At 40.3% G+C, this 23,869-nt stretch overlaps 1 pseudogene; it reads left to right on the top strand.

Moving 5' to 3' along the window:
• LOC139539207 (inactive dipeptidyl peptidase 10-like) overlaps nucleotides 1–23,869 on the top strand; it is a 197,815-nt pseudogene that overhangs the window by 79,609 nt on the left and 94,337 nt on the right.

The following is a 23,869-nucleotide window of genomic DNA, read 5'->3' as shown; positions in this document are numbered from 1 at the left end:
TGAAAAAATACCATGCTATTGTTTGAGGAGAGTGCACAATAACAAAAAATCTTATCAAGACAACTGGTTTGATACATTCACCTCTGAAGGTAAATAATGTACTTACATTCAGTAATCTTGCTCTGATTTGTCATCCTGAGGGTCCCATAGATAAAATGTAGCATAGTTTTGTTTGATAAAATCATTTATTATATTCAAATGTAGGAACTGGGTTCTACAGTTTGAACCCCTGCTGTTCGGCCATCTAGATGTGTGAAGGTTAGTGTCTTTTCTGTAGGGAAGCTAATTTTCCATCATGTATAACCTTCCTGGGAGTGTGTAAACTTTTGCATTAATCCATATCATTTTTGAACGTTCTCTATAGTTATGTACTTAAATGTATCAATTGACCAATTTGGTACATTTGGCCAGACTTTATACAACATTTTCTGATGTATTGCAATGCTCCACTGGATAAGTCTGATACTTTGCACATACACTGTTGATATCTAGTGGCCAAAGTCTAAATTGCGCCTAAAATACAATATTATGGCCTTTCTCTTGCATTTCAAAGTTGATGGAACAAAAATATATAAAAAATGCATGTTGTTTTGTTTGTATTATCTTTTACCAGATCTAATGTGTTATATTCTCCTACATTATTTTCACATTGAGGTGGCAGCGTAGCCTAGTGGTTAGAGCATTGGACTAGTAACCGAAAGGTTGCAAGTTTGCATCCCCGAGCTGACAAGGTACAAATCTGTCGTTCTGCCCCTGAACAAGGCAGTTACCCACTGTTCCTAGGCTGTCATTGAAAATAAGAATTCCTTCTTAACTGACTTACCTAGTTAAATAAATTTACAAATTCCACAAACTTCAAAGTGTTTCCTTTCAAATGGTATCAAGAACATGCATATCTTTGCTACAGGCAGTTAGATTTGGGTACGTCATTTTAGGGGAAAATTGAAAAAAAGGCTCCGATCCTTAAGTATTAACTGCACAATCTGTGATTTCAACAGCCTGACCCTGCCACTTACCCGTACAGGGGATTAGGCTGGGATAATAAACAACCTCACATTTATAGAGAGCGCTATGAATGCAAGGACCATGAGGTCAACATATTTCAAAGCTATGTGTTGCTTGTTTACAAAGACTAAAACAAACAATGGAATAACCTGAGATATGGGGTTATGATGGGGTAAAGTGAGTTGTACTAAGTGCATAAGGCATTCATACGCTACATTCTTCAAAAATCTAAACTAAAAAAAGCCATTTGAACAGCAAGACATATTACAGATTATGCCTTTATGTATTTCACCATTTAGAAATCATCATGACAGTGTAAGTAAAGACACTGCATTCAGATTCGACTCTAGAGCAAAAACGTTCTAAAGATAGCCCAAACAGCAAATAACAAGGTCACACAAGACACATATCTGACTTTTGTCGTGTACTATTTTTAGGCTCTAAATCTTTTAGAGTATGTCATGATTTTGTTGTAATAGAAACAATGACTGGTCATTTCTACCCAAACTCTTGGCATTTTTAAAAGAAAGGTTTGTGACTGCTTGTTTTAGTAGCTTCTTGTTTTAGATGCTCCCTAAAAAGACATTACATTAAAAACTGAAAAATATAACCTGTGTTTTCAGATAGTTTCCCATAAACTGAATCCCATGGACATGAGACAAGCCATGTTTCTACATTATGCTGTAATGAAAAGCTGCATAAAGTACCGCTCTGGCATTAAAAACATCATATGCCAAGTGGGAACAGTATGGAAGCTGTGTTAACTGTTTTATTTAGCTGAAAGGGTATGTGTGTACATATTTTTCACACTTTTCCTCTAGATCATTAAGACTAATTGACATATGGTAACTTAGTATGCTCAAGAGATCAAGTAGAGGCAATGCAACAGCTGAGTAATGTATAATACTGTGTTTCTATAAACATGTGCCAGGAGTGATGTAGTAAAACAATTATTAAAATCAGCCTCAAATGTTATTTATGAATTGAGTGGGCAGGCCTTGAGCCTTGTGGAAATGTATTTTCAAATAGCGTCTGACTAAAGCTCATTGTGAGTTCATATTGATCGACGGAGAATGATGGAGCTCTGAAATCGATGTGAGCAATCCCTGCAAACATCCAACAGCAAGCTATGCGCCACGCCATATGAGTTCATATTTCAATTTTAGTCAAACTTGAATTTGGGCCAAATTATGTTTTTCTAGCCGTTTACCCACATCACTGAGCACTGGAAAGTGGGATGTTTATTCTATCTCTTATAGAGCACAGCATTCTGGGAACACCAGGCAGTAAGGCAATTGCATGGTTGTAACAATATTCAGGGTTCATACGGTCATGAAAATCCATGACATTTTAAAACTGTTTTCCAGGTTTTGGAAAATGATTCAATCTGAAAAGTTTTGGAAAAGTAATGGGAAAATTGTATAATTTCTGTTAATATAATTTATTAGGCACAGTTTTTAAATATTGTATCGATCAAATAAAAATCAACATATCAGCCAGGATCGGAATGACACTGTTTGCGCACATCACCTGCATAGTGCGCGACTAGTGGAGAAAAAGACAGTCTGACATTAAAGCAGCAGGTAGGTCTAGTTTATAAAATATGATCAAGAACAGATTAACTAGGTAGCCAATTCAAAACATCTCTTGTACCCTCTAGTTAACTGATGAGCTATTATTAGCATGTAATGTTTTCGTAATTTCCCCTTATTTTAGCGAATAAGAACATAAAGTTGATTTACTTTTAATGATTCATATAAACTATTTTTTTAGACAAATGATTCACCACACCATTGTATTAGTTTGGATTTGGTTCAATCGCGGTTAATTGAATCATGTAAATCAAAATAATTTGTGAAACGTGAACAAAAATTGTAGGAATAAAGAATAGATGTAGCCTTTCGTTTGGATTATGTGGCTTCAGAACTTGTTTTGTAGATACTTCCAGTTGATTTGGGCATCCAATGTATGGGACATTAAAACTCAATAGCCTGCAAAGTAAAGTCTACATCAAGCCTCTCAGTGGCGGCATTGTAATCATGGTTGATGGGTTATCCGTGCTGCAAAGATAAGGGACTAAATATAGAAACGGGCTGCTCACACTCGCTGAAGACTCACTAGCTTTGCAGAATAGAGAAGGGCATTTGTTAACTTCTGTCAGAAATGCACAACAGACTTTCAAAGATCACTAGGTGCAGCATCTTTGGTTGCATTTGCAGAGAAAGGGACAAACTGCTAATATCACAACCTGACAACATATTCTGGGACAAGATCTAAAAACAAGGTCTCCAGTGCAAGGTGTACAGGCAGTGAATTTTCTTCTGTGTTTCGTGCTTTGGAGAATGTTGTACAACCGACATACTCTTAACACCCAAAAACAAATCTACTGTGCATGGTCTAAGTCCAACTTTCTATTCTTAACTTTGAATATTAACAACAAGGATTAGCCAAAGTGAACAGAACAGAAGTATGAACACATCGTGGGGTCGATAGCCAAGACTATAGCGTCCAATGTCGGATTGACTTAAGTTTGTAGGTGCAATGTTACATATATGGGGGATAGAAACATCGCAGCTCTGCAGATTTTGCTGCGAAGAGACCGAATCATTATATCACTTGGTTTGGTACTACTGTCCGTATGTAGCTTGTTTTTGGTCGCAGGTTCAGGAATGGCTGAAGAATTTCAACATTTACCTGGAGAGACCTTAGCAAATAGCACTGCTGGGTGACTTCAATTCATTTTCAATCGATCAATAATATAATACTCTTAGCAAAATGTTGTATTTAATTTACAATCTGTAGAAACTGAGAATAGAAAGGTTCTGAACTTTTGTGAAAAATCACAGCAGATTTGAAAAATATGGCAAATAGAAATCAAAACTGGATGGTGTTCATCGACAGATGGGAGGGGTTGAATGGAGGGTGGGACTAGAAACAAGATAAGTAATATAAAACATGTGTCTGTAAAATGTACATGGCTAGTGTGTTCGGGAAGTATTCAGACCCCTTCACTTCTTCCGCATTTTGTTAGATTACAGCGTTCAAAAAAATCCTCATCAGTCTACACAATACCCCATAATAACAAAGCAAAAAGTTATGATTTTTTTTGCAAAACAAATGAACAATTATAACATTACAACCTTGTGTCTTCATGGGTATGATGCTACAAGCTTGGCACACCTGTTTTTGGAGAGTTTCACCCATTCTCTGCAGATCCTCTCACGCACTCAGGTTGGATGGGGAGCGTTGCTGCACAGCTGTTTTCAGGTCTCTCCAGAGATGTTCGATTGGGTTCAAGTCCAGGTTATGGATCGGCCGACCAAGGACATTCAGAGACTTGTCCCAAAATCACTGTTGCGATGTCTTGGCTGTGTGCTTAGGGTTGAATGTCCTGCTGTAAGGTGAACTTTATCCCACAGTCTGAGGTCCTGAATGCTCTGGAGCAGGTTTTTATCAAGGATCTCTCTCGCTCTACTTTGTAAAGTTAATCTTTCCCTCGATCCTGACTAGACTCCCAGTCCCTGGCGCTGAAAAACATCTCAACAACATGAAGCTGCCACCACCATTCTTCACCGTTGGGATGGTGCCAGGTTTCCTCAAAGTGACGCTTGGCATTCAAGCTAATGAGTTTAATCTTGATTTCATCAGACCAGAGAATCTTGTTTCTCATGGTCAGAGTCCTTTAGGTGCCTTTTGGCAAACTCCAAGTGGGCTGTCATGTGCCTTTATTGAGTAGTGGCTTCTGTCTGGCCACTCTACCATAAAGGCCTGATTGGTGGGGTGCTGCAGAAATGGTTGTCCTTCTAGAATGTTCTCCATTTCCACTAATGTACTCTGAAACTCTAGGAAGAATATTGGTGGTTGCAAACTTCTTCCATTTAAGAATGATGGAGGCCACTGTTGTGGACCTTTTCCTAAGACACAATCCTGTCGCGGAGCTCTACGGAAAATTAATTTGACCTCATGGCTTGGTTTTTGACATGCACTGTCAACTGTGGGACCTTATTTAGACAGGGGTGTGCCTTTCCAAATCATGTCAAATTAATTGAATTTACCACAGGTGCACTCAATAGAGTTGTAGAAACGTCTTAAGGATGATCAATGGAAACAGGATGCACCTGAGCATAATTGAGGGTCATAGCAGAGGGTCTGAATACTTATTTAAATAAGGTATTTCTGTTTTTTATTACGTTTATGTTTGCAAATACGTTTGCAAACATTTCAAAAATCCTGTTTTTGCTTTGTCATTTTGGGGTATTGTGTGTAGATTGATGAGGAAAAACATGTATTATTCAATTTTAGGATAAGGCTGTAACATAACAAAGTGTGGAAAGTCAAGGAGTCTGTATACTTTCCGAATGCTGTGTGTGTATATATATGTATATGTATATCTATATATGTGTGTATATGTGTGTATATATATATATACACACAGTTGAAGTCGTAAGTTTACATACACCTGCGCCAAATACATTTAAACTCAGTTTTTCACAATTCCTGACATTTAATCCTAGTAGAAATTCCCCGTTTTAGGCCAGTTAGGATCACCACTTTATTTGAAGAATGTGAAATGTCAGAATAATAGTAGAGTGATATTTTTCAGCTTTTATTTCTTTAATCACATTCCCAGTGGGTCAGAAGTTTACATACACTCAATTAGTATTTGGTAGCATTGACTTTAAATTGTTTAACTTGGGTCAAATGTTTCAGGTAGCCTTCCACAAGCTTCCCACAATAAGTTGGGTGAATTTTGGCTCATTCCACCTGACAGAGCTGGTGTAACTGAGTTAGGAGTGTAGGCCTCCTTGCTCTCATACGCTTTATCAGTTCTGCCCACACATTTTCTATAGGATTAAGGTCAGGGCTTTGTGATGGCCACTCCAATACCTTGACTTTGTTGTCCTTAAGCCAATTTGCCACAACTTTGGAAGTATGCTTGGGGTCATTGTCCATTTGGTAGACCCATTTGCGACCAAGCTTTAACTTCCTGACTGATGTCTTGAGATGTTGTGTCAATGTATCCACATAATTTCCCTTCTCATGATGCCATCTATTTTGTGAAGTGCACCAGTCCCTCCTGCAGCAAAGCACCACCACATGATGCTGCCACCCCCGTGTTTCACAGTTGGTGTTCTTCGGCATGCAAGCCTCCCCTTTTTTCCTCCAAACATAACGATGGTCATTATGGCCAAACAGTTCTATTTTTGTTTCATCAGACCAGAGGACATTTCTCCATTTCTACTAACTTTGTCCCCATGTCCCCATGTGCAAACCGTAGTCTGGCATTTTTATGGCGGTTTTGGAGCAGTGGCTTCTTCCTTGCTGAGCGGCCTTTCAGGTTATGTCGATATAGGACTCGTTTTACGGTGGATATAGATACTTATGTACCCGTTTCCTCCAGCATCTTCACAAGGTCCTTTGGGATTAATTTGCACTTTTCGCACCAAAGTACGTTCATCTCTCGGAAACAGAACGCGTCTCCTTCCTCAGCGGTATGGCGGCTGCGTGGTCCCATGGTGTTTATACTTGCGCACTATTGTTTGTACAGATGAACGTGGTACCTTCAGGGGTTTGGAAATTGCTCCCAAGGATGAACCAGACTTGTGGAGGACTGATTTTTCCATGATGTCAAGCAAAGAGGCACTGAGTTTGAAGGTAGGCCTTGAAATACATCCACAGGTACATCTCCAATTGACTCAAATGATGTCAATTAGCCTATCAGAAGTTTCTAAAGCCATAATTTTCTGGAATTTTCCAAGCTGTTTAAAGGCACAGTCAACTTAGTGTATGTAACCTTCTGACCCACTGGAATTATGATACAGTGAATTATAATTGAAATAATCTGTCTGTAAACAATTGTTGGAAAAATGACTTGTGTCATGCAAAGTAGATGTCCTAACCGACTTGCCAAAACTATAGTTTGTTAACAATACGTTTGTGGGGTGGTTGAAAAACAATTTTTAATGACTGCAACCTAAGTGTATGTAAACTTCTGACTTCAACTGTATATATTCTCTCTCTCATTAGGCTCTATGTATTTTTAGAAAGGCCTTTTCTAAATGTATATTGTAGCGACACCATCTTTTTTGCAAAAATAAATTCATATTCATTTGACAGAGGTATTGAACTGCCCATTGATCTGCAATGCAAGTAATAAAACAGAACAAGTGTTTCTGCGCTTATGTCGATATTACACAGATAAGCTAACGGTAACAGAAATCAGGTATGGAGACAAGCTTTATAGACCTCTATATATAAGTGACCGTGTCCAAAAAACCACCACCTGTTATTTTGGGCTCAATTAAGCATGAACGTCTTGTAAGTATAATAGCAAAGCTTGCTTTTATATAATAAAAAAAAGCTTGAAACGGTAGTGTAATGGAATTAGTGTGGTGTGTATAATGTACATCACTAATGTTAAATTCCAGATATACATGCTTACCTCAATGATTAACACTAGAACCGCTAAAGCAGTCATTTAGATATCTCATTAATTAAATTGGTGTATTACGCTACCATTTTTAATGTCATGCCCCCCTGTGTCTTTTACTTTTCTTAAATTAGTCTATATAACAGACTACCGTTGTTACAATCTTAATCTCACAAATAGAACTGGTGTTTTAAATCACCAGTTTTGAGTGCATGTCATTTAATTTTTTTTTATTTTTTAAATCAACCGTTGCCCCTCCTTCTCCTGACTGTAGGGCCTGCTCTGCTCCTCCTGACAGTGGAATGTTAGATGATTATCACCTGATAATTGCCTCGAAACTGAACCTAAATTATACCGAAACTAATTTCACACATATAAGAGATTAAATTAATGAAGTAAAGCATGATGGGGGGAGAATGGGTTAGTTGATGAACGAGGGTAGCAAACGATGAATAATTATGTAATCACCAATTGTGAATGAAGAACAGGGTGGGCCATTCTAGTATATTCTAATTCTAATCTCAATGGTATGTACCCTATATCAGTCCACCAAATCCAAGCAGTTTTATCAGTGTACTCTGACCTACTTGGAGTACACAGTGAGAGCATGCATATTTTAAAATGGCAAGAAGATGAAGAGGAATGGATACACATGCTGTGTTAGCAGTGCTACACGATTGTAATAAAAACGACTCAGATAGCAGGAAAGAAATGAATCATGACATCTCTGATAGATTATTCTTCTGATTCAGAGCCTCAGCCTGAAAAAACTACACCTCCGGGGCAAAAAAAATGCAAAATAGCCAGAACAGTGCGCACTGAGCGAGGTCCCCACGCTGATACCAAATGAAACAGCAAGACAGGAGAGAGGAAGGGACGGCACCGGTTAGATAGAACAAGCTGGTGAAAATGCTACGGGACGATTATCAGCACAAAATGTAATCGCTGAGAGAGCAGGCCCTACATCCCAAGAAAAAACCATCAGCAATGAACTCACCAGCTTTTGTTGTTTGTGAAATGGACATCAAACTTTATTTGTCACATGCACCAAATACAAGAAGTGTAGACCTTACTGTGAAATGCTTACTTACAAGCCCTTAAACAACAGTGCAGTTCAAGAAGAAAAAAAAAGTATATATATTTACCAAATAAACTAAACAAAAAAATAATACAAAGTAACACAATAACGAGGCTACAGTTGAAGTCAGAAGTTTACATACACTTAGGTTGGAGTCATTAAAACTAGTTTTTCAACCTCTCCACAAATGTCTTTTTAACAAACTATAGTTTTGGCAAGTCAGTTAGGACATCTGCTTTGTGCATGACACAAGTCAGTTTTCCAACAATTGTTTACAGACAGATTATTTCAATTATAATTCACTGTATCACAATTCCAGTGGGTCAGAAGTTTACATACACTAAGTTGACTGTTCCTTTAAACAGCTTGGAAAATTCCAGAAAATGATGTCATGGCTTTAGAGGCTTCTGATAGGCTAATTGACATCATTTTAGTCAGTTGGAGGTGTACCTGTGGATGTATTTCAAGGCCTACCTTCAAACTAAGTGCCTCTTTGCTTGACATCATTGGAAAATCAAAAGAAATCAGCCAAGACCTCAGAAAAAAATTGTAGACCTCCACAAGTCTGGTTCATCCTTGGGAGCAATTTCCAAATGCCTGACGGTACCACGTTCATCTGTACAAACAACAGTACGCAAGTATTAACACCATGGGACCACGCAGCCGTCATACCGCTCAGGAAGGAGACGCGTTCTGTCTCCTAGAGATGAATGTACTTCTGTGCGAAAAGTGCAAATCAATGCCAGAACAACAGCAAAGGACCTTGTGAAGATGCTGGAGGAAACGGGTACAAAAGTATTTATATCCACAATAAAACGAGTCCTATATCGACATAACCTGAAAGCCCGCTCAGCAAGGAAGAAGCCACAGCTCCAAAACTGACATAAAAAAGCCAGACTACGGTTTGCAACTGCACATGGGGACAAAGTTCATACTTTTTGGAGAAATATCCTCTGGTCTGATGAAACAAAAATAGAACTGTTTGGCCATAATGACCATCGTTATGTTTGGAGGAAAAAGGGGGGATGCTTGCAAGCCGAAGGACACCATCCCAACCGTGAAGCACAGGGGTGGCAGCATTATGTTGTGGGGGTGCTTTGCTGCAGGAGTGACTGGGGCACTTCACAAAATAGATGGCATCATGAGAAGGGAAATTATGTGGATATATTGAAGCAACATCTCAAGACATCAGTCAGGAAGTTAATGCTTGGTTGCAAATGGGTCTACCAAATGGACAATGACCCCAAGCATACTTCCAAAGTTGTGGCAAAATGGCTTAAGGACAACAAAGGCAAGGTATTGGAGTGGCCATCACAAAGCCCTGACCTCAACCCTACAGAAAATGTGTGGGCAGAACTGATAAAGTGTGTGCGAGCAAGGAGGCCTACAATCCTGACTCAGTTACACCAGCTCTGTCAGGAGGTATGAGCCAAAATTCACCCAACTTATTGTGGGAAGCTTGTGGAAGGTTACCTGAAACGTTTGACACAAGTTAAACAATATAAAGGCAATGCTATGCAATGATTTAAATGGAAAATGTGCAAAAACTCTACTTACCAAGTGGATCTCAAGTCAGGATTCTGACCTAAATGCTTAGCGTATCCTCATTGTGCTTTGTCAAGTCCCGTCTTTGCTTGACTTCAGTTCTAAAATGGGAAACAGGTTGTTAGTAGTTAAGCAGAACATCCTGTATGAAGCCAGCATATAGTCTTCATTACTGACTAGTGATGGCACTGCAAGAAATCCCTAGTGCTGAAGTTTGCTGTTCTTTTATTAAATATTCAAGAGCCTGTGGCATATGTGCTTGCTGTCCTGAGAGACGGTCCCCTAAGAGCTAAAGGGACATTTTATATCCTGACTATGTTACGGTGCCATGCCAACTTTTTCATTGAGGTGCCAGTAATGATATCACACTGTGGAACTCTGAAAATGTTATGGGTCTCAGAATGTAAATGCATTTTACTTTTTGGACTACCAGGAAGGATGCATATTACGTAAATTCATGCACTTCAAAATTAATTTTAACTTTTCTCCAGAAGCATTTAACTACAGGACCCTCACAGATCATGTGAAGGAATGTGCCTACCTGATTTAGGGGACACAGTGAATAGTTGGAAGTTGGGGCCAATTTCATCGTAAAACGTTTCCTTGGTCTTAAATACAGTCCGTGAACAAATTAAAATTGATAAATTGGTTTGGATTACGGGATGCCAAGGTCATATTTTTCCATGTTCTGTTCCAGTTAAAGGGGACCTTCACTGCTAGACACTATTTGGGGTGTATTTCCAGTCTATCTACATAATTATGAGTGATGAGAGGGTGTTTCAGACATAATTATGCACTATAGCTGTATTTTAGAATTTGTGCCGGGAGAGTCCAACCAATGACGTCATTGGTTGATTGAGCCTGCTGTCTGATCTAAAAATTAATTGAGTCATGTTTTGTAGCAATTATTGTGGCCTTTGTTTCCCTGATTGCACAATCATGTGAGTAGATATGGTTGTCCTTGTTCAATAGAGCCATTGGACTTGTCGCAACAATGTTCTTATCGTTGTTGACTCATCTGGTTTGTAAAGACTACAGCTTGACGGGAGTCATACTTCCTTGTTCCCACCTTAGAAGGCAGGGTTTTCACAAAGGGGCGGTACTAGTTTAGAGGTTTATTTGAGCAAGAATACATTGTACAGGAGTTGCGATGACGAGAAAAACAATTGCAAGACCAGCAAGCAGCGGTGGCAGCCTAGACCAGCTGGACCTGGACTCAGGATGATAAATGACAAACGAGTAAGTTGTTTGGCTGTCAATAGCTAGCTAGCAATATAAGCTCTTTTAATCAAGGCAGTGTTGTACAGTACAATTTGGTGATGGATTCCTCCATAACAGGACTGGCTAGAACCACTACAAGCCTAGTTAGCTAGCTGTGTTTGCTATACATAAAATGTATGGTAGTCTAACGTTATAGCTAGCTAGTGAAGCCTAGCTAGCCTCAGTGCCTCATGAGCAAAACTGTAAAAAAAAATTATGGCATAGAGTAAAGGAATGACTTTGGCTTGACTCATATTAGTCTTAAAGTAACTATACCTGTTGTAGCTAGCAACTAACGTGTCTGTGAGATGTCTTATATTCTACACAATGCTGCTACAGTAGGAATACTGCCAGTAGACAATGATTGCCAATGTGTAATAGCGTTTTGAGAACAAGTTCTCATTTACAACCGCGACCTGGCCAAGATAAAGCAAAGCAGTGCGACAAAAACAACAGAGTTAAACATGGGATAAACAAACGTACAGTCAATAACACAATAGAACATCTGTATACAGTGTGTGCAAATTAAGTAAGGAGGTAAGGCAATAAATAGGCCATAGTGGCGAAGTAATTACAATTTAGCAGTTGGCACTGGAGTGATAGATGTGCAAATGAGGATGTGCTATAATCCCACAAGGAAGCACCCCAGTCTGTATGGCATTTCAATATATTGATCATTAACTTTTTTGGGATAGGGTGCAGCATTCGGAATTTTGGATGAAAAGCGTGCCCAAAGTAAACTGCCAGCTACTCAGGCCCAGAAGCTAGGATATGCATATAATTGGTAGATGTGGATAGAAAACACTCTGTTTCCAAAACTGTTAAAATAATGTCTGTGAGTATATACCACCAAGTGCTAACAGTCAGTATCTGGATAACATGTGTGAAATGCTTGATAATGTTTGATGTCAATGGAGGTTTACTTTCTGGGTGATTTAAACATTGACAGGCTTTCATCAGACTGCCCACTCAAGAGAAAGCTTCCAACTGTAACTAGTGCCTGCAACCTGGTTCAGGTTATTAATCAACCTACCAGGGTATTTACAAACAGTACAGGAATGAAATCATCATGTTTTGATCATATCTTTACTAATGCTGCAGAGATTTGTTTGAAAGCAGTATCCAAATCATCTGATGTAGTGATCACAATATAGTAGCCATATCTAGGAAAACCAAAGTTCCAAAGGCTGGTCCACATATAGTGTATAAGAGGTCATACAGTACGTTTTGTAGTGATTCCTATGCTGTTGATGTAAAGAATATTTGTTGGTGTGTGTAAAAAGGAGCAAACAGACACTGCACTTGACACATTTATTAAATTGCTTATTCCAGTTACTAATAAGCATGCACCCATTAAGAAAATCACTGTAAAAACTGTTAAATTCCTGTGGATTGATGAGGAATTGAAAAATTGTATGGTTGAGAGGGATGAGGCAAAATGAATGGTAAATAAGTCTGGCTGCACAACAGATTGGCAAACATATTGCAAATTGAGAAATCATGTGACTAAACTGAATAAAAAGAAGAAGCTACACTATAAAACAAAGATAAATGACAAAGAATTATAGTAAATAACTTTGGAGCACCTTAAATGACATTTTGGGAAAAAAGGCAAACTCAGCTCCATCGTTCATTGAATCAGATTGCTCATTCATCACAAAACCAACTGATATTGCCAACTACTTTAGCAAGATTAGCGAACTTGGGCCTGCCATGCCAGCAACAAAAGCTGACACTACACATCCAATTATATCTGACCAAGACAAGCATTGTAATTTTGCATTCCGTAAAGTGAGTATGGAAGAGGTGAGAAAATTATTGGTGTCAATCAACAATGAGAAGCCACCGGGGTCTGACAACTTGGATGGAAAACTACTGAGGATAATAGTGGACGATATTGCCACTCCTATTTGCCATATTTTCAATTTAAGCCGACTAGAATGTGTGTGCCCCCAGGCTTGGAGGGAAGCAAAAGTCATTCCGCTTACCAAGAATAGTAAAGCCCCCTTTGCTGGCTCAAATAGCCGACCAATCAGCCTGTTACCAAGCCTTTGTAAACTTTTGGGAAAAATTGTGTTTGACCAGATATAATGCTATTTTACAGTAAACAAGTTGACAACAAACTTTCAGCATGCTTATAGGGAAGGACAATCAACAAGCACAGCATTTACACAAATGAATGATGTGTCTCCCGACCTCTTCTGTCTCAGCCTCCAGTATTTATGCTGCAGTTGTTTAGGTGTTGGGGGGCTAGGGTCAGTCTGTTATATCTGGAGTATTTCTCCTGTCTTATCCGGTGTCATGTGTGAATTTAAGTATGCTTTCTCTAATTATCTCTCTCTTTCTTTCTCTCTCTCGGAGGACCTGAGCCCTAGGACCATGCCTTACCTGTCCTGATGACTCCTTGCTGTCCCCAGTCCACTGGCCGTGCTGCTGCTCCAGTTTCAACTGTTCTGCCTGCGGCTATGGAACCCTGACCTCTTCACCGGACCTGCTGTTTTCAACTCTCTAGAGACAGCAGGAGCGGTCGGTAGAGATACTCTGAATGATCGGCTATGAAAAGCCAACTAACATTTACTCCTGAGGTGCTGACCTGTTGCACCCGCAACAACCACTGTGATTATTATTATTTGACCCTGCTGGTCATCTATGAACATTTTAACATCTTGGCCATGTTCTGTTATAATCTCCACCCGGCACAGCCAGAAGAGAACTGGCCACCCCTCATAGCCTGGTTCCTCTAGGTTTCTTCCTAGGTTCTGGCCTTTCTAGGGAGTTTTTCCTAGCCAGCGTGCTTCTACACCTGCATTGCTTGCTGTTTGGGGTTTTAGGCTGGGTTTCTGTACAGCCCTTAGTGACATCAGCTGATGTAAGAAGGGCTTTATAAATACATTTGATTTGATAAAAAGATTGTGGGGGCTGTTTTGTTAGACTTCAGTGTGGCTTTTTACATTATTGATCATAGTCTGTTGCTGGAAAAAGATATGTGTTATGGCTTTACACCCCCCTGCTATACTGTGGAAAGAGTTACCTGTCTAACAGAACAGAGGTATTCTTTAATGGAAGCCTTTCCAACATAATCCAGGTAGAATCAGGAATTCCCCAGGGAAGCTGTCTAGGCCCACTACTATTTTCAATCTTTTCTAATGACATGCTACTGGCTTTAAGTAAAGCCAGAGTTTCTATGTATGCGGATGACTCAACTCTATACATGTCAGCTACTACAGTGACTGAAATGACTGCAACACTTAACAAAGAGTTGCAGTTAGTTTCAGAGTGGGTGGCAAGGAATAAGTTAGTCCTAAATATTCATAATACTGAAAGCATTGTATTTGGGACAAATCGTTCACTAAACCTCAACTAAATCTTGTAATAAATGTGGAATTTAGCAAGTTGAGGTGACTAAACTGCTTGAAGTAACCCTGGATTGTAAACTGTATATCAATAATAAAGCACTGCTCTACCTTCTTAATAGCACTATCAACAAGGCAGGTCCTACAGGCCCTGGTTTTGTCGCACCTGGACTACTGTTCAGTAGTGTGGTTTAGTGTCACACAAAATATTACTTAGGAAAGTTGCAATTGGCTCAGAACAGGGCAGCACGGCTGGCCCTTGGATGTGCACAGAGAGCTAATATTAATACTATGCATGTCAATCTCTCCTGGCTCAAAGTGGAGGAGAGATTGACTTCTTCACTACTTGTTTTTATGAGAGGAATTGACACGTTGAATGCACCGAGCTGTCTGTTTGAACTGCTGTCGCACAGCTCAGACACCCCTGCATACCCCCCAAGACATGCCACAAGAGGTCTCTTCAGTCTCCAAGTCCAGAACAGACTATGGGAGGTGCACAGTACTACATAGAGCCATGACTACATTTTACATTTACATTTAAGTCATTTAGCAGACGCTCTTATCCAGAGCGACTTACATGGAACTCTGATGCAAGCAGTAAACTTTGATTTTAAAAAACGGTTACAAATACACCTTACGGAACAGCTGGGACTGTGAAGCAACACAAACATAGGCACAGACACATGCATACACACACGATAACATGCGCACTAAACACACACGTACACATAGATTTTGTACTGTAGATATGTGGTGGTGGTGGAGTAGGGGCCTGAGTGCACACAGTGTGTTGTGAAATCTGTGAATGTATTATGTTTTTTTTTTTATTGTAGAAACTGCCTTAAATTTTGCTGGACCCCAAGAAGAGTAGCTGCTGCCTTGGCAGGAACTAATGGGGATCCACAATACGTAGAAATACAAATCAAGCACCTATTTAAAATGTGACAAATTGTGGCTAAAACTCTAAGAAATTTGTCATCAAGATGATCTGTACCTGGTGACATATCGTCACAAAGAGACCGCAGCATCGTTTCAACTTCTTCTTTCTACTTGGTGAAATTGAAAACGTGCGATGCCTCTCACGCATGATAGAAGATGTCATAATGAGAAGAGGCCTGAGACAGTAGTTTGATGGAGACTGGGTCTGATATCCACTGGGATGATGTTGCCAGATGTGTTTCTCATCACACTGACACCCTGTCTATGGAGTGTTATAGCATGGCCCTTGCACCACCATCTCCAGTTGTCTTATGAATTCATCCTAATAGTGCTACTGCTATGCAGCAGTAATAGCCTCCAGTAGCCTCCATGCTCAGTATGATAGCTTGTGCCAAGCGATAAGTATTGGCAGTTTTAACAGCAGGAAGTGGACATTTGCTTCAAGCTGAAATCCAATCTTAATATTATACCTCTCCTCTTGTGTTATGCATGTTTTGCATGACTTGAAATACTTCCCCTTAGAATTGAGAAGTCGAAGCTCTGAATATCTGTTACAATTACTCTTTTTTTGGCAGTTAATGTAGCAAAACCAATTTTAAGAGCCATGAGTAGCAATGATCTTCACTATTATGAAACATGTATGGCTCACCTACCATGGTGAAGTGTACATTTCTCCCGTGTGTGTTTTTATTGTTCATTGTCAATTTCTGAGGTTAGTAAATCATTCAGGCAAAGTTTGAACGTGAATGTTTTCCTGCTACGCCTATAGACTTGAAAAACAATACACCAATTTTGCAATGATAGCAGTAAGATGTGAATATCTATTGGATTGCTTATTGAGTCTAAGATGGAAGTACATTTTCCATATCCTCATGCATACTCATCCAGAGAAAATGTCATTACACTGTCCTTCCATTGGTGAAAACGGACATTTTGAACATGAAACGTGTTAGTCATGCTTCCGGGCAAAGTATTCATCAAGTCAAATATAAATTAAAGTATTCCTTCACAAAGCTCAAATACACCTCTTCGTCTCACTGTAATCTTTCACATTTATCACACCCAACCCACTCCTACCACACACAAATATAAAATATCTTACCCCTCTCCCCTTCCCATCCTTCACTCAAACATATCAAAGCTGTTAAGAGGCTTTGTTACTCTGAGAGGCCTATCCTCACATCTCTCTAACACTTTCTCCCATAGCCATTCCAGCCAACTGTTGACAATCTTATCAACAAATCATTGCTAAATGTCACCTATCAGTGTCAGAGTAGACAGCCATCGGAGTGTGAGTCTGAGTGACCAGTTACGATGCAATATCTTTTTCTGTGAAAATTCTCTCGGGCGACTCAAACAGGAGAGCCCAAATTAAGACTGAAGGCTGGGTGACTGGTACAAGCGGCTAAGCAGACTCCATTTCCATGGGCAATTGAGCTCTGGTTAAGGCGAGTGGAGCGTCTCCACTGTATTTATCAATAGGCTCGAGGGTCAGCATAATGTATGATTTTTATGCAAATTAACTCACTGATTACCCATACAGAACCGCTCAGCCATTCTCTCTTTACATAATGACAACCAAAAGCTCTGTCAATGGATATAGATTGAGTTTTAATGGTGTTGTAGTTATGCAATAATTCCCTGTCCAACTTTCCATTTAGGTCACAGTTGAACTATCACAAAGAAAACAATATTAGATATATGATGTGCAAAGACATTTTATAATGGTAAATACATCAGGCTTTCTTTCATCACCAGAAATATCAGATTATGAATGTAATGATAACACATTCTCTGATATGGATTTTTTCTTAGGTGTACCGGCTTTCTTTCCTGGCATCTTACGTGATATACAACCTGCATACAAGGTATGTCGCGATGTGAGTAGACTAATAAACAGAAAGCAATTATTCCATAATGGCCGTTTCTATACGGGAGACTGTATAATGATGTTGGGTTTTGAACCAGGGAGGTACGGGAGCTGAACCCTCCAGAAATGTCAGACTCTGTCCTGCAATTTGCTTCCTGGGGTGTCCGGGATCAACAGCTGGTGAGTAGTGTACTTGATCACGTTGAGTTGATATCCATTACTCATTTTGGTAGTAGATTTATGACTTTTAAAAATATTTTTACCAATGACCTGCCACTGGCATTAAACAAAGCATGTGTGTCCATTTATGCTGATGATTCAACCATTTATGCACCAGCAACCACAGCTAATGAAGTCACTGAAACCCTTAAAGAGTTGCAGTCTGTTTTGGAATGGGTAGCCAGTAACAAACTCCACAAAGCAAGTCCTGTAGGCTCTAGTTTTATCTTATCTTGATTTCTGTCTCGTCATAGCTCATGTGCTGCAAAGAAAGACCTGGTTAAGTTGCAGCTGGCCCAGAACAGAGCCACCGCATGGCTTGCACTCAGAGGGCTAATGTTAATACTATGCATGCTAGTCTCTTTTGGCTAAGAGTTGAGGAAAGACTGACTGCGTCACTTGTTTTTTAAGGAACAATGTGTTTTGAAATGCCTAGTTATTTGCATAGTCAAATTACACACAGCACAGACATACAGGTCCAGCAAAAATTCAAGGAAACGTACAGTATTATACAGAGCCATGAGTGCATTGAACTCCCTTCCATCTTATATAGCGCAAGTGAACAGAGAACCTGGTTTCAAAAAACAAATAAAGCAACATCTCACGGCACTATTCCTCGCCCCATGTGACCTACTTGTTGTGTGTATGTACTGACATGTATGTGTAACTGATAGATGAACACACTACATGTTAATGTTTTTAAACGTATGTAAATTGTAAAGTCTTTTGTCTGTAATGTATTTTTTCATGGTGTCGGACCCCAGTAGCTGTCTCAATTGGCATCGGCTAATTGGGATCCTATTAAATAGTTAAAGCCCAGTGCTGTCAAAAATGTGATTTCCTGTGTTTATATATAGACATTGTTAATGTAGTAAGCTAAACTAAATGTAGTAGACTATTGTAGCTGGAAATGGCAGATTTTTTATGGAATATCTACACAGGCGTACAGAGGCCCATTATCAGCAACCATCACTCATGTGATCCAATGGCACATTGTTAGCTAATCCAAGTCTATCATGTTATAAGGATAATTGATCATTAGAAAACCCTTTTGCAATTATGTTAGCACAGCTGAAAACTGTTGTCCTAATTAAAGAAGCAATAAAAAAAAACTGGCCTTTAGACTAGTTGAGTATCTGGAGCATCAGCATTTGTGGGTTCAATTACAGGCTTAAAATGGCCAGAAACAAAGACCTTTCTTCTGAAACTCTATTCTTCTATTCAGTCTATTCTTGTTCTGAGAAATTAAGGCTATTCCATGCGAGACATTGCCAAGAAACTGAAGATCTCGTGCAACACTGTGTACTACTCCCTTCACAGAACAGCACAAACTGTCTCTAAACAGAATAGAAAGAGAGTTGGGAGGTCCCGGTGCCCAACTGAGCAAGAGGACAAGTACATTATTGTCTAGTTTGAGAAACAGACACCCTCACAAGTCCTCAACTGGCAGCTTCATTAAATAGTATCCTCAAAACACCAGTCTCAACGTGAAGAGGCGACTCAGGGATGCTGGCCTTCTAGGCAGAGTTCCTCTGTCCAGTGTCTGTGTTTTTCCCATCTTAATCTTTTATTTTTATTGGCCAGTCTGAGATATGGCTTTTTCTTTGCAACTCTGCCTAGAAGTTCAGCATCCCGGAGTCGCCTCTTCACTGTTGACGTTGAGACTGGTGTTTTGCGGGTACTATTTAATGAAGCTGCTAGTTTCTCAAACTAGACACTCTAATGTACTTGTCCTCTTGCTCAGTTTTGCACCACATAGAACCCTTACATTTTTTTAACCCTTTTCATTTTGTCCCTGTAGGGCAGTGGTTCCCAACCAGGGGTACTTGGAGACTCATGAGACCATAGGCTTACTGGTAAAATGCCCATGAGGTGGCACTTCAGGGGTACTCTGGGCAGAGCAGAATTCAGGTTGGTGGTACAGTAACTGAAAAAGGTTGGGAAACACTGCTGTAGGGGAACTACTTTAAGTTCTACCTAGAACCCTGTCATGAAGTAGCCTTTGGATACAGAGTTCTGTCATTTGTCCCTGTAGGGGAACCCTTTTGAGTTCCATTTAGAGCCCTCTCATGAAGAACCCTCTGGTTCTAGTTAGAATCAATGACAGGTTCTACAGTTATACTTTTAGGATACTTCAGATGTGCTTATGGCACACGCTGTTAAAAATTACCTGTAATTTGACAATAAATTACCGGCTGCATGGCAGTAGAAATACAGTATTTTTACAGTTGTATTAAGGCGTTATTGTTGTAAAATGTTTTTTTTTTTACCAATGTGCAGGAGGGGAACATTTGCATATTTGGGGGCATTGTCTAAAATGTGCCAACCAATTTTATTCAGGAAAGTCAGTTAAGAACAAATTCTTATTTACAATGACGGCCATAGCCCGGTCAAAGCCAGACGATGCTGGGCCAAATGTGCACCGTCCTATGGGACTCCCAATCACAGCCGGATGTGATGCAGCCTGGCTTCGAACCAGGTACTGCAGTGATGCAGTGAACCAGTAGTGGAAGTGTTGTATCAGTTTAAGTGTTGAAGGTTGAGCTCCTCATTCGTCCACTCCCAGTTCTACAATCTTTGTAAGAGCTTGTGAAAATCAAGAGCTGCACTGGTTAATGTCTATATTCCAGTAACAATGGCAGTTGGCTACTGGGAAGTTCATGTTTGATTTTCAATAACTTAGTGTCAGCTTTCTGCAAGTAGTTATAAAATTCACAGTAACTTACTGTGGCTGATCACTGTCACGCTCACTGACCTGATGGTGTGGAAGGAAGGTCAGTTTGCTGCCAACCAAGAGGTTGAGGCCAAGTGAGGCTGGGTCCCAAGTGTGCTCACAACAAAGAAAGCTTACAGCATTAGTTGACACCTACTAAGCAATCTTGTAATCAGATAAGTAATCAGGTAAGTTCAGTGAAGATACAGTGAGCTACTGGCAACTAACTCACAGCAACTTCCAACCAACTAACTTCCATTAAGTTATTGTGAAATGCACAGTAACCTCTTGAAGCTTGGTTCCAGAGTTGCTTTCCCCAACGGAAGGCACTGCTTGTGTTGTGAGAGAAAAATATAGTTTGGTCATAGCCGCTGGGCTGGCCTTGGGGAATGGTGTGTCTGTGCTAAATCCTGCCCACTTGAACAATCTTCATTGTGCTTCACTCTGGGAGCCAGTGGAGTCTCTAGCTGCTACTACTGCCACCAGATTCAAACACAGCAGACACAGCCGACACACACTGACAAGTGACAAAGCCACAAATGAATGACCAACATTCTCCTGTTCAGGTCAGTGTTGACATTGTTACCTTTATAATCAAGTTAGCCTGCTAACCTTCATTAAGCTCTAATCTAAGGATGTACGTAACTGGGCAGGGGCGCAGCCAGGGGTGGACCTGGGAGGGCATAGGCCCTCCCACTGGGGAGCCACGCCCAGCCAATCATCCCCCCCTCCTCAGATGAGGTGAAGAGGCTGGATGTGGAGGTCCTGGTTACACGTGGTCTGCGGTTGTGAGGCCGGTTGGATGTACTGCCAAATTCGATGTTGGAGGCAGCTTACAAATTAACATTAAATTCTCTTGCAACAGCTCTGTTGCATATTGCTGCAGTCAGCATGCCAACTGCTCGCTCCCTCAAAATTTGAGACATCTATGGCATTGTGGCGTGACCAAACTGCACATTGTAGTGGCCATTCATTGTCCCCAGCACAAGGTTCACCTGCGTAATGATCATGCTGTTTAATCAGCTTCTTTGTATGCCACACTTGTCAGGTGGATGGATTATATTGGCAAATGAGAAATGTTCACTAATAAGGATGAGAAATCATCTTTTTGTGCGTATAGAAAATGTGTGGGATCTTTTTATTTCAGCTCATTAAAAATATTTTTGTTCAGTATAGCTACATATGTCGGATCTTAATTTGACACTTTTCGTCGCAGGAGGGAAATAATCCTGTAGCTGTAGGATTTTAACATCTGAATAAATATTTGGAATCGCCTCCAGGTGGCAGCTGGAAGTGGTGTTTGTATACAATGTACAGTCGTGGCCAAAAGTTTTGAGAATGACACAAATATTAATTTTCAAAGTCTGCTGCCTCAGTTTGTATGATGGCAATTTGCATATACTCCAGAATGTTATGAAGAGTGATCAGATGAATTGCAATGTCCCTCTTTGCCATACAAATTAACTGAATCCCCCAAAAACATTTCCACTGCATTTCAGCCCTGCCACAAAAGGGCCAGCTGACATCATGTCAGTGATTCTCTCGTTAACACGGGTGTGAGTGTTGACGAGGACAAGGCTGGAGATCACTCTGTCATGCTGATTGAGTTCGAATAACAGACTGGAAGCTTCAAAAGGAGGGTGGTGCTTGGAATCATTGTTCTTCCTCTGTCAACCATGGTTAGCTGCAAGGAAACACGTGCCGTGATCATTGCTTTGCACAAAAAAACACAGGCAAGGATATTGCTGCCAGTAAGATTGCACCTAAATCAACCATTTATCGGATCATCAAGAACTTCAAGGAGAGCGGTTCAATTGTTGTGAAGAAGGCTTCAGGGTGCCCAAGAAAGTCCAACAAGCACCAGGACCATCTCCTAAAGTTGATTCAGCTTCGGGATCGGGGCACCACCAGTACAGAGCTTGCTCAGGAATGACAGCAGGCAGCTGCGAGTGCATCTGCACGCATAGTGAGGCGAAGACTTTTGGAGGATGGCCTGGTGTCAAGAAGGGCAGCAAAGAAGCCACTTCTCTCCAGGAAAAACATCAGGGACAAATTGATATTCTGCAAAAGGTACAGGGATTGGACTGCTGAGGACTGGGGTAAAGTAATTTTCTCTGATGAATCCCCTTTCCGATTGTTTGGGGCATCCGGAAAAAAGCTTGTCCGGAGAAGACAAGGTGAGCGCTACCATCAGTCCTGTGTCATGCCAACAGTAAAGCATCCTGAGACCATTCATGTGTGGGGTTTCTTCTCAGCCAAGGGAGTGGGCTCACTCACAATTTTGCCTAAGAACACAGCCATGAATAAAGAATGGTACCAACACATCCTCCGAGAGCAACTTCTCCCAACCATCCAGGAACAGTTTGGTGACGAACAATGCCTTTTCCAGCATGATGGCGCACCTTGCCATGAAGTAAAAGTGATAACAAAGTGGCTCGGGGAACAAAATATCGATATTTTGGGTCCATGGCCAGGAAACTCCCCAGACCGTAATCCCATTGAGAACTTGTGGTCAATCCTCAAGAGGTGGGTGGACAAACAAAACCCCACAAATTCTGACAAACTCCAAGCATTGATTACGCAAGAATCAGTCAGGATGTGGCCCAGAAGTTAATTGACAGCATGCCAGGGCAGATTGCAGAGGTCTTGAAAAAGAAGGGTCAACACTGCAAATATTGACTCTTTGCATCAACTTCATGTAATTATCAATAAAAGCCTTTGACTCTTATGAAATGCTTGTAATTATACTTCAGTATTCCATAGTAACATCTGACAAAAATATCTAAAGACACTGAGGCAGCAGACAAAGTAATATGTGTCATTTTCAAAACTTTTGGCCACGACTGTACACTGTATCTACATTGTACCTTATATGTAGGCTAAATGCAGGCTACAGCGTGTCGTGTGATTTCTTATGTAGATTATAATAAATCAACATATTTGTAGTGGGTAGATGTTTTCCTTAGCGGAACTCTTTTTTTTTCTTCAATCAATTGTTTTATATGTTGAAGGCAAGCAATATAGGCAGAATAATTTAGTGGTGTCCTCAGTGGTCCAGTGGTTACAGCCACTGACCCTGGCACACATACAGTATGCCATGGTCAGCATGGGTTCAAATCTGGCCCACTGTCATAGTTTTTGTACCATACAGGGATATACGGTATTACCAAATGTGCACACAAGGGGCGCTTTTAAAAAAATGTATAAATGCACAAAACAATTTAGGCAACAGGTATCTTGATACAGTAGGTCTTTGCTGATCTTTGCTGATCTTGACATCTAGCCACTTAGCTAGCAAGTTAGCAAGCCAAATGCATAGCTGGAGCCCAAATATGTCTTAGATTTCTTAAAGTTCTACTTATAGTTATAAGCAGTGGCGTAGCACCCCCCCCCCCCCCCCCCGCAGCCCTTACCTTATTTTTTTTTAATAAGGTAGTGAAAATCATACCGTCGGTAT

Source organism: Salvelinus alpinus, chromosome 14 (genome assembly GCF_045679555.1).
Source record: "Salvelinus alpinus chromosome 14, SLU_Salpinus.1, whole genome shotgun sequence".
Classification (NCBI taxonomy): Eukaryota; Metazoa; Chordata; class Actinopteri; order Salmoniformes; family Salmonidae; genus Salvelinus; species Salvelinus alpinus.
The sequence above is the reverse complement of the archived record's forward strand: the minus strand, read 5'-3'. Positions and strand labels throughout refer to the sequence as shown.